Genomic DNA, 10,004 nt, shown 5'->3' with positions numbered 1-10,004 from the left:
CGTGTACAAACTGGAATATCTCTCTGAGTATCAGCGTTTCGGACCAGAACTCGTCTGTTACGCGGTTGCTTCATTTTTTAGAACTTATTTGAACTCCAGACTTTTTTTGCATTCCGTACGTGCCATTCAAAGCGACGTCATCAACGTTCAACCCTTTCTAACATCATTTTCTCTTTTTTAGTCATTTACCGATTTGTTTAGAGAGCTAAATGACCGTGAAATTGATATCACTACAAATTGAACTCTGAAAATGTTGAAACTTGGCATGGTATCATAATTTCACCCACATAGCTTGTGCAAAAGAGTACAGAGTGTTACCGCAAAAACTGGACTCACTTCGTGTACAAACTGGACAATCTCTTTCGGAGTATCAGGGTTTCGGACGAGAACTCATCTGTTACACGTGCACTTCAATGTTTTTTAAACTTATTTGAACTTCAGAATTTTTTTGCATTCAGTATGCAGCATTCAAAGCGACGTCATCAATTTCCAACACGTTCTGAAATCATTTGTTGTTTTTCAGTCATTTACCGATTTGTTTAGAGAGCTAAATGGCCGTGAAATTGAAAATCACTACAAAATGAATTCTGAAAATGTTGAAACTTGGCATGGTATCATCATTTCACCCACATAGAATGTGCAAAATAGTACAGAGGGTTACGGCAAAAACTGGACGCACTTCGTGTACAAACTGGACAATCTCTTTCAGAGTATCAGGGTTTCGGACGAGAACTCGTCTATTACGCGGTTACTTCATATTTTAAAATTTATTTGAACTCCAGACTTTTTTTGCGTTCCGTACGCAGCATTCAAAGCGACGTCATCAACTTTCAACCTTTTCTGACATCATTTGCTCTTTTTCAGTCATTTACCAATTTGTTTACACAGCTAAATGACCGTCAAATTGAAAATCACTACAAAATGAACTCTGAAAATGTTGAAACTTGGCATGGTATCATCATTTCACCCACATAGCAAGTACGAAAGAGTAGAGAGGGTCACGGCAAAAATTGGACGCACTTCGTTGTCACACTCTAGCTAGTTCAAGCATCATGTTTAAATTCCTCTTAAATTTGAAATGGGGAAGACAGAACCCCCAGCACCCCCCTGGAACAACTAGGGTTTACTAAAAACTTTTTCAATGAACCCGAAATGCCCTTCTAAAAAGCCCACCCTTTTTGTTTTGTGTTAAAAACTTTGACAAAAATGGTGCACATTTTTCTAGGACATCTAAGGTCGTTGGATTAATCCTTATGGTATTTGCATTTGGGCATTTAAATGCTATAAAATATTTTAAATGCTCAAATAATCATAAACTAAAATGTTTGCTCTTGGATATATTCTAAGCAGTAGCCATGATTAATTTTATGATTTATTGAAATGCCCAGGCATTTTTAATAAAGCCCTGAAGCTACAGAAATAATAGAATAAATAAGAAACAGAAAAAAGAGAGTGAGAGTGAAACTTACCTGGCGCAGCCCAGCTAACTCACCAGCCGGCCCACCTGGCGGCCCAGCACTGTGCTGGCCCGCGCCAGCCAGCTTCTTCTTCCCCGCCAGGCAGGCAGGGAGGTGACACCGGCGTGCCCGAGCTCGCCACGGCGTCACCTGCTTGCCGCCCGCGCCCTGGACGCCTGGACGCCTCCATGTCGCACCACGAGGCCCCTGGACACGCCATTCCCCCTTGTCTCTCTCCCTTCGCCATTCCCCACCATGGCCGACGCCCCTGTCGCCGCACCATTGTTGTAGCCGTCCCCTCCGTCATCCTCACGCCGCGTCATCGTGTCCACGAGCTCCGCCATCATCGATTACATCAAGTGGGTCGAGCCCCGAGCGCTCGCTCGCCCCAGAGACGCTGCACCGAGCTCGCCCTCAACTCCGGCCACCGGAGATCCCTTTCGCCGCCCCCGCCGCATCAGCTCATCCCACTAGTAGAAAAGGGGGCTTTGGTCTAGGCCGGGTAAGCCCATTAGTCCCGGTTCAGTCCAGAACCGGGACTAATCGGTGCATTTATCCCGGTTCCTGTGGCTAAGGCATTAGTCCTGGTTCACCTGGGCCCTTTAGTCCCGATTCGTGCCACGAACCGGGACTAAAGGGTGCGATGCCCATTATTCCCGGTTGGTGGTACCAACTGGTACTAAAGGTTAGACCTTTAGTCCCGGTTGGTGCCACCAACCGGGACTAATGGGCTTTGAGGCATTAGTACTGGTTCATGGCATGAACCGGTACTAAAGGTCCCATTTTCAAACTCCCCCCTGTGCACCGCCTTTTCAGTTTTAGAAAAAACAAAAGAAAATGATGGAAATGTCAAAAAAATAAAATAAAATAAGTTTCCCATGTGATATGTGGTCTAGTTGTCGGGAAAATTTACAAATATGAATTTCGACTTTATTTACAAAATCTCTCTGGAATTTGTTAAATGGGAATAACTTTTGCATATGAACTCGGATTAAAAAGTTTTTTATATGAAAAATCATCTACTCGAAAAGTTTGTAAATTGGTAGAATCCTCATGTTCCAAAAGGAAAAAAAGTTATGCTCAAATTGCAGTTTTTTTAAATTTTCATTAAATCTGGTCAAACTATGGTCAAACTACTTATTCAAGAAGTATTAGTGTTACTAAATAATTATTCAAGAATATTAGTGTTATTAAATAATTATTTCAGTTTTTTTGAATTTTGGTCAAATCTTGTCAAACTATGGTCAAACTGTGGTCAAACAATGGTCAAACTGCTTATTCATGAAACATTAGTGTTACTAAAAAATTATTGTTTTTTAGAACAATAGTTTCAAACTCAAACAGTGAAATGTGTGACTTCATGCTCAAGCTAAACTCCTAAGGGTTAATAGGATTGACATCTTACTATTGTCAGGAAAACAACGAGTGCAGACTTGGAAACGAGGGAGAATAGAACCCGGAAGTTAAGCGTGCTCAGGCTGGGGGAGTGGGAGGATGGGTGACCGTCCGGGAAGTTAGATGATTTGGAATGATGAGGGGTGATTAGAGATTAAATTGAGCAGTGATGAGGCGTGATTAGAGATCAGAGGTTAAAATAATTCAGAAATTTGAAAATAAAAAAATTTCAAAAAAAATTTCAAAAAAATTTAAAAAAAAATCAGAAAAATTCCTTTAGTACAAGTTGGTGTTACCAACCGGGACTAAAGGTGGACCGGCCACGTGGAGGGCCTTTAGTCCCGGTTCTGGTTTGAACCGGGACTAAAGGGTCAGGGCACTAGTACTGACCCTTTAGTCCCGGTTCAAGAACCGGGACTAAAGGCCCTGACGAACCAGGACTAAAGGCCCTTTTTCTACTAGTGTCCCCGACCTCTCCGACTGCCTCAACGAGACCCCCGTGAGCTCAGCCACCTCCCCACCCTCTCCGTTCTCTCTCTCTCGAGCCCCGTAGCGACTGCATGTAGATCACCCGCACGCACCGCCGCGGAGCTCGTCGCCGACGAGGCTCTGGCCACCCAATGGCCACGCCACCCTGTCCACTAGTCCTAATGCACCTCCAGGAGATCAACGCACCAAACCACGCGCCTCCCCGTGCCCCCTAGTGACTAGTTCAACCTCACCCGAGCTCCGGCCGCCGCCAAACTCGTCGCCGGCGACGTTTCTGGCCACCCCAGCTCCACCCACTGCCACCACTCGACGCGGTTTCCTCCCCGCATCACGTAGATAGTCTCCGCCGCCCTTTTGGTCGCCGGAGTGAAAATCCCGCGTTGCTCCGCCGCGTCTGGCCTCGCCGGCGGCTAGACGCCGGCGAGTTGACCCTGTTTGACCCCGTGTGGGCCCAGGTTGACCCCCCTGAGTCTATGACAGGTGGGGCCGGTCTGGTAATTAGTTTAGGATTAGTTTTAACTAATTTTAATTAGTTTAGTCACTGACATGTGGGCCCAGGCCCCACGGATAGTTAATTAGTGTTAATTTAATTCTGTTAATTAGCTGAGTGACTGACAGACAGGGCCCACCAGTCTGGTTTGACCTGGCCGACCCAGTTGACCCGCTGACGTCACACCTATGTCATGCTGACGCATTAATTCCATTACTGGATTTATTCTTTAATAGGAAATTCCAGAAAATAGCCAAAACTTCTAAAAATGTGTCAGGTCTGGTTCATCTGGGTGATGGGCTAGGGTGAAAGGATTATGTCGGTAATGTGAGGGATGTGTTGAACATGACTTGGTAAAGCTATCGATGAGAGGCCATGTAGGAGTACATGGTGGGTTGTTTCATTAAGACAGTCCCTAAGAACTGAGATCTGTATGTGTGATTTTAAGAATCAGCTACTACCATGCATTGGGATCCTTTATTGACCCTCTCGGCTTCTTAATAACCCTAGTACTCCATCCAGGAGTTGCAAATAGTTTCTGGTGCTTGTAGGTTGTGTGTTGGCGGCCGTGCGTAGCGCTGACCCTAGGGGTTGGCTATGTTGCGGTAGATACACCGTGGCCGGGTATGCCGGGCGCCCGTTTGGCATCTCGGGACCCTGTTCACATTGTTCGGGGCCGTATGTGGAAACCTCGGCCGGATTCCGTACGGATGGAACCTGGATAGGCGATGAACCTGGATTAGAGACTTGAATGTTTAGGTAGGCCATGGCCGACACCCTTGTTGGGCTTCCGCTTGAAGGTTGACGAGTACATGTCGTGTAAACGACGGTAAGTGGTGAAAGCGTGTATGAAGAAGTACACCCCTGCAGGGTATAAAACTATTCGAATAGCCGCGTCCGCGGTAAAGGACTACTTGGTTGCCTATGCAGTTCATAGACAAGTTAATGGTTACTACTAAAAGACTCAAGATAAGTGTGAGTACCGAGGATGGCCCTCTCGTAGGATGACGAGGGAGGATCCCCGGTGGAGTATTGTGTTGGTGAGTAGTGCACTCGTGTGCGAAAACTATTTTACTAGTGGAGGTCCGTAGGATAGCCTAGCCAAGAGTCAAAGCTGGCTTGCTGCAATAACCCCACCAACTTCTTGAGAATGAGCATGTATAGTAGGTTCTGTTGTAAGACTTGCAGAGTACCTTTGTACTCATGTTTGCTTAATTACTCTTTTCAGACAACAACACCGCACCCTCTGATGGGTTCTACGTAGAACTTGATGTCGACGAGTGACTAGCCACCCAGGTGGTGATCCTGGCCATGGAGGGCCCTATGTAGATAGACAGGCTTCGGAAGCCTTCTTTCTTTCTAGTGTCTGTACTCAAACTATTTACTTCCGCTTGTGCTTGTGTGCTTGTATGACTTGAGTGTCGGGTCATGTGACCCCTACCTGTATGAACTTGTTATGTATGGCTCTCTGGAGCCTTTAAATAAAGTACTTGAGTTGTAGAGTTTTGTTGTGATGCCATGTTGTATGTACTCATATCGGGCATATTGTGTGTATGATTGAAATGTTTGGTATGAGTGAGATCTGACAATCTAGTTGTTTATCCTTGGCAGCCTTTCTTATGGGGAAATGTAGTCTAGTGTTCCTCGAGCCATAGTAGTCCGCTACAGCCCGGTTCACCGGAGTCCTGCTAGCCCAGCACTACTGCTCAGGACACTTGACTGGCCGGCATGTGTGTCACTTCGTTCCTATGTCTGTCCCTTCGGGGAAATGTCACGCGGTGACATCCGGAGTCCTTCCTATCTTGCTACAGCCCGGGTTCCCGGGAGTCCTGTTAGCCCAGTGCTACAGCCGGATTCACTTGCTGATGACTGACATGCTTGATGTGATTCATGTATGCCTGTCTCCATAGGTCTGTGCCGCTTTGGGTTCACGACTAGCCATGTCGTCCCGGGTTCTCCGTACGTACCATTCAAAGCGACATCATCAACTTTCAACCCTTTCTGACATCATTTTCTCTTTTTCAGTCATTAACCAATTTGTTTAGAGAGCTAAATGACCGTGACATTGAAAATCACTACAAAATTAACTCTGAAAATGTTGAAACTTGGCATGGTATCATCATTTCACCCGCATAGCATGTGCGAAAGAGTAGAGAGGGTCACGGCAAAAACTGGAAGCACTTCGTGTACAAACTGGACAATCTCTTTTGGAGTATCAGGGTTTCGGACGAGAAATCGTTTGTTACGGGATTACTTCATTTTTAAAAACTTATTTGGACTCCAGACTTTTTTGGCGTTCCGTACGCAGCATTCAAAGCGACGTCATCAACTTTCAACCCATTTGCTCTTTTTCAGTCATTTACCGATTTTTTTAGAGAGTTAAATTACCGTGAAATTGAAAATCACTAGAAAATGAACTCTGAAAAATGTTGAAACTTAGCATGGTATCATCATTTCACACGCATGGCATGTGTGAAAGAGTTGAGAGGGTCACGGCAAAAACTGGACACACTTCGTGTACAAACAGAGAATCAGGGGTTCGGACAAGAACTCATCTGTTACACGTGCACTTCAATGTTTTTTAAACTTATTTGAACTGCAGCCTTTTTTGCGTTCAGTATGCAGCATTCAAAGCAACATCATCAATTTCCAACATGTTCTAACATCATTTGCTATTTTTTAGTCATTTACCGATTTGTTTAGAGAGCTAAATGACCGTGAAATTGAAAATCACTACAAAATGAACTCTGAAAATGTTGAAACTTGGTATGGTATGATCATTTCACCCACATAGCATGTGCAAAAGAGTAGAGAGGGTTACGGCAAAAACTGGACGCACTTCGTGTATAAACTGGACAATCTCTTTCGGAGTATCAGGGTTTCGGACGAGAACTCATCTGTTACGTGGCTACTTATTTTTTTTAAACTTATTTGAACTGTAGACTTTTTTTGCATTCTGTACACAGCATTCAAAGCGACGTCATCAACCTTCAACCCTTTCTGACATCATTTGCTCTTTTTAGTCATTTACCGATTTGTTTAGAGAGCGAAATGACCGTGAAATTTAAAATCACTACAAAATTAACTCTGAAAATGTTGAAACTCTGGATGGTATCATCATTTCACCTGCATAGCATGTGCGAAAGAGTAGAGAGGGTCACAGCAAAAACTAGACGCACTTCATGTACAAACTGAACAATCTCTTTCGGAATATCAGGGTTTCGGACGACAACTCATCTCTTACATGGTCATTTCGATGTTTTTTAAACTTATTTTAACTCCAAACTTTTTTTCGTTTAGTATGAAGCATTCAAAGCGACATCATCAATTTCCAACACGTTCTGACATCATTTGCTATTTTTTCGTCATTTATCGATTTGTTTACAGAGCTAAATAACCGTGAAACTAAAAATCACTACAAAATGAACCCTGAAAATGTTGAAACTTGGCATGGTATCATCATTTCACCCACATAGCATGTGTAAAAGAGTAGAGAGGGTTACGGCAAAACTGGACACACTTCCTGTACAAACTGGACAATCTCTTTCGGAGTATCTGGGTTTCGGAGGAGAACTCGTCTGTTACGCGGTTACTTCATTTTTTAAAACTTATTTGAACTCCAGACTTTTTTGGCGTTCCGTACGCAGCATTCAAAGCGACGTCATCAACTTTCAACCCTTTCTGACATCATTTGCTCTTTTCCAGTCATTTACCGATTTGTTTACAGAGCTAAATGACCGTGAAATTGAAAGTCACTACAAAATGAACTCTAAAAATGTTGAAACTTGGCATGGTATCATCATTTCACCCACATAGCATGTGCAAAAGAGTAGAGAGGGTTACGGCAAAAACTGGACGCACTTCATGTACAACCTGGACAATCTCTTTCGGAGTATCTGGGTTTCGGACGAGAACTCGTCTGTTACGCGGTTACTTAATTTTTTTAAAACTTATTTGAACTCCAGACTTTTTTTGCCTTCCGTACGCAGCATTCAAAGTGACGTCATCAACTTTCAATCCTTTTTGACATCATTTGCGCTTTTTCAGTCATTTACCGATTTGTTTACAGAGCTAAATGACCGTGAAATTGAAAATCACTACAAAATGAACTCTGAAAATGTTGAAACTTGGCATGGTATCATCATTTCACCCTCATAGCATGTGCAAAAGAGTAGAGATGGTTACGGCCAAAACTGGACGCACTTCGTGTACGAACTGGACAATCTCTTTCGGAGTATCAGGGTTTCTGACAAGAACTCGTCTGTTACGCGGTTACTTCATTTTTAAAACTTATTTGAACTTGTCAGGACCCCGATTCTATGTCACACCGATCTAGCATGTAACTCCTCATATTAGTTTGCGGCCTCACGCACGGTATTCCCTCGGCTGTCGCCTTACCATGGCCCGGGGCCGTTTGTGCCTTTTGGCTCACGTATATGATATTGTCGCTAGCATACATATGACAGAGAACCTGGGCCGACATGACTAGTCGTCAACCCAAAGTGGCACTAACTTACGGGGACAGGCATACATGAAACAACATCGAGCATGTCGGTCAGCATCGTGTGAATCCGGACTGTAGCAACTGGGCTAACAGGAATCCAGGAACCCGGGCTGTACCAGGCTAGGCAGAACTTCGGATGTCACCGCGTGACATTTCCCAGGGACATACACAGGAACGAAGTGAATCACATGCCGGCCAGTCTAAGTGTTCTAGAGCAGTATTGCTGGGCTAGTGGGACTCAGGTAAACCGGGATGTAGCGGACTACCATGGCTCGGTGGAAGCACTAGACTACATTTCCCCATAAGAGAGGCTACCAAGGATAGACAACTAGGTTGTCCGATCCCACAAATAGCAATACACGTTACACGTACCCATAACATGCAAGTATGTGCTGTACAACATGGCATCACAACATAACGCAAACTCATATAGATAAAGGCCCAGAAGAGCCACATGGCATTAAATACAAACAGGGGTCACATGACCCATCATTCAGAGCATACAAGCAACGGAAGCATTACATGTATGAGTACAGACAACTACAAAAGAAAAAGGCTGAGAAGCCTGACTATCTACAAGACCCTCCCAAGGGTACAAGATCGTAGCTGAGGTAACAAGCTACTCGTCGAAGTCCAAGCGGTACTACTATTGAGATAGATGTCTCACCTGCAAAACATAAATAAAGCAAACGTGAGTACAAAGGTACTCAGCAAGACTTACATCAGATCCTATCATACATGCATTAGTATCAAGGAGGCAATGTGGGGTTCAGTTGCAGCAAGCCAGCTTTGACTCAGTGGCTATCCTGTTCTACGACTACGAGAAACTTCTTTGAGGTGAGGCAGCGCACACGAGTCGACTAATCACCACATCAATACTCTACTATGGATTCATTCCCGTCTCCCTACGAGAAGGCCATCCATAGCACTCACAATTGTCTTGAGCATTTTAGAGTATCCACTTTAAGTTGTCTATGTACCACGTAAGCATCCAAGAAGTCCATAACCGAGGACACGGCTATTCAAATAGATCATGATAACCCTGCAGGGATGTACTTCTTCACACACGCTCTCGCCACTTACCGCCATGTACACGTCATGTATCTTGGCAACCTTCAAGCGGAAGCCTGGCGAGGGAGTTGGCCACGACCTAACTAACCATACAAGACTCTAGTCCAGGTTTATCGCCTATTCGGGTTCCATCCGCAAGGAGATTCGGCCGGGGTTTCACTCACAGCCCCAAACGATGTGTGCAGGGTTCCCAAGCCCACCTTGCCGGATGGATCTACGCTTGGTACACTGTGCCACTTGTGCCTAGTCTGTCCCAAGCCCACCTGGCTGGGTGCCACTTGGTAGACTACTAACACTACCTACAAACACCAGAAACTAGTTGCAACTCCTGGACAGAGATCAAGTTGGTTAATAAGTCGAGAGGGCCACTTAAGCATTCCAATGTGTGGTAGTAGCTAGTCATTGGACAACATACACAGAACTCAGTGCTTAAGGACGGTTCCAGTGAGACAACCCACCATGTACTCCTACATGACCTGTCACCACTACCTCTACCAAATCGTGTTCACACACTTAACTCTCAGCACCAGAACATATCGTAACACTCCAATTCATTCCCAATGAATCAAACCTGACACAACTCTAAGCAATAGCAGGC

This window comes from Triticum dicoccoides, chromosome 7B (assembly GCF_002162155.2).
Source record: "Triticum dicoccoides isolate Atlit2015 ecotype Zavitan chromosome 7B, WEW_v2.0, whole genome shotgun sequence".
NCBI lineage: Eukaryota > Viridiplantae > Streptophyta > Magnoliopsida > Poales > Poaceae > Triticum > Triticum dicoccoides.
This window is presented reverse-complemented; position numbering follows the sequence as displayed.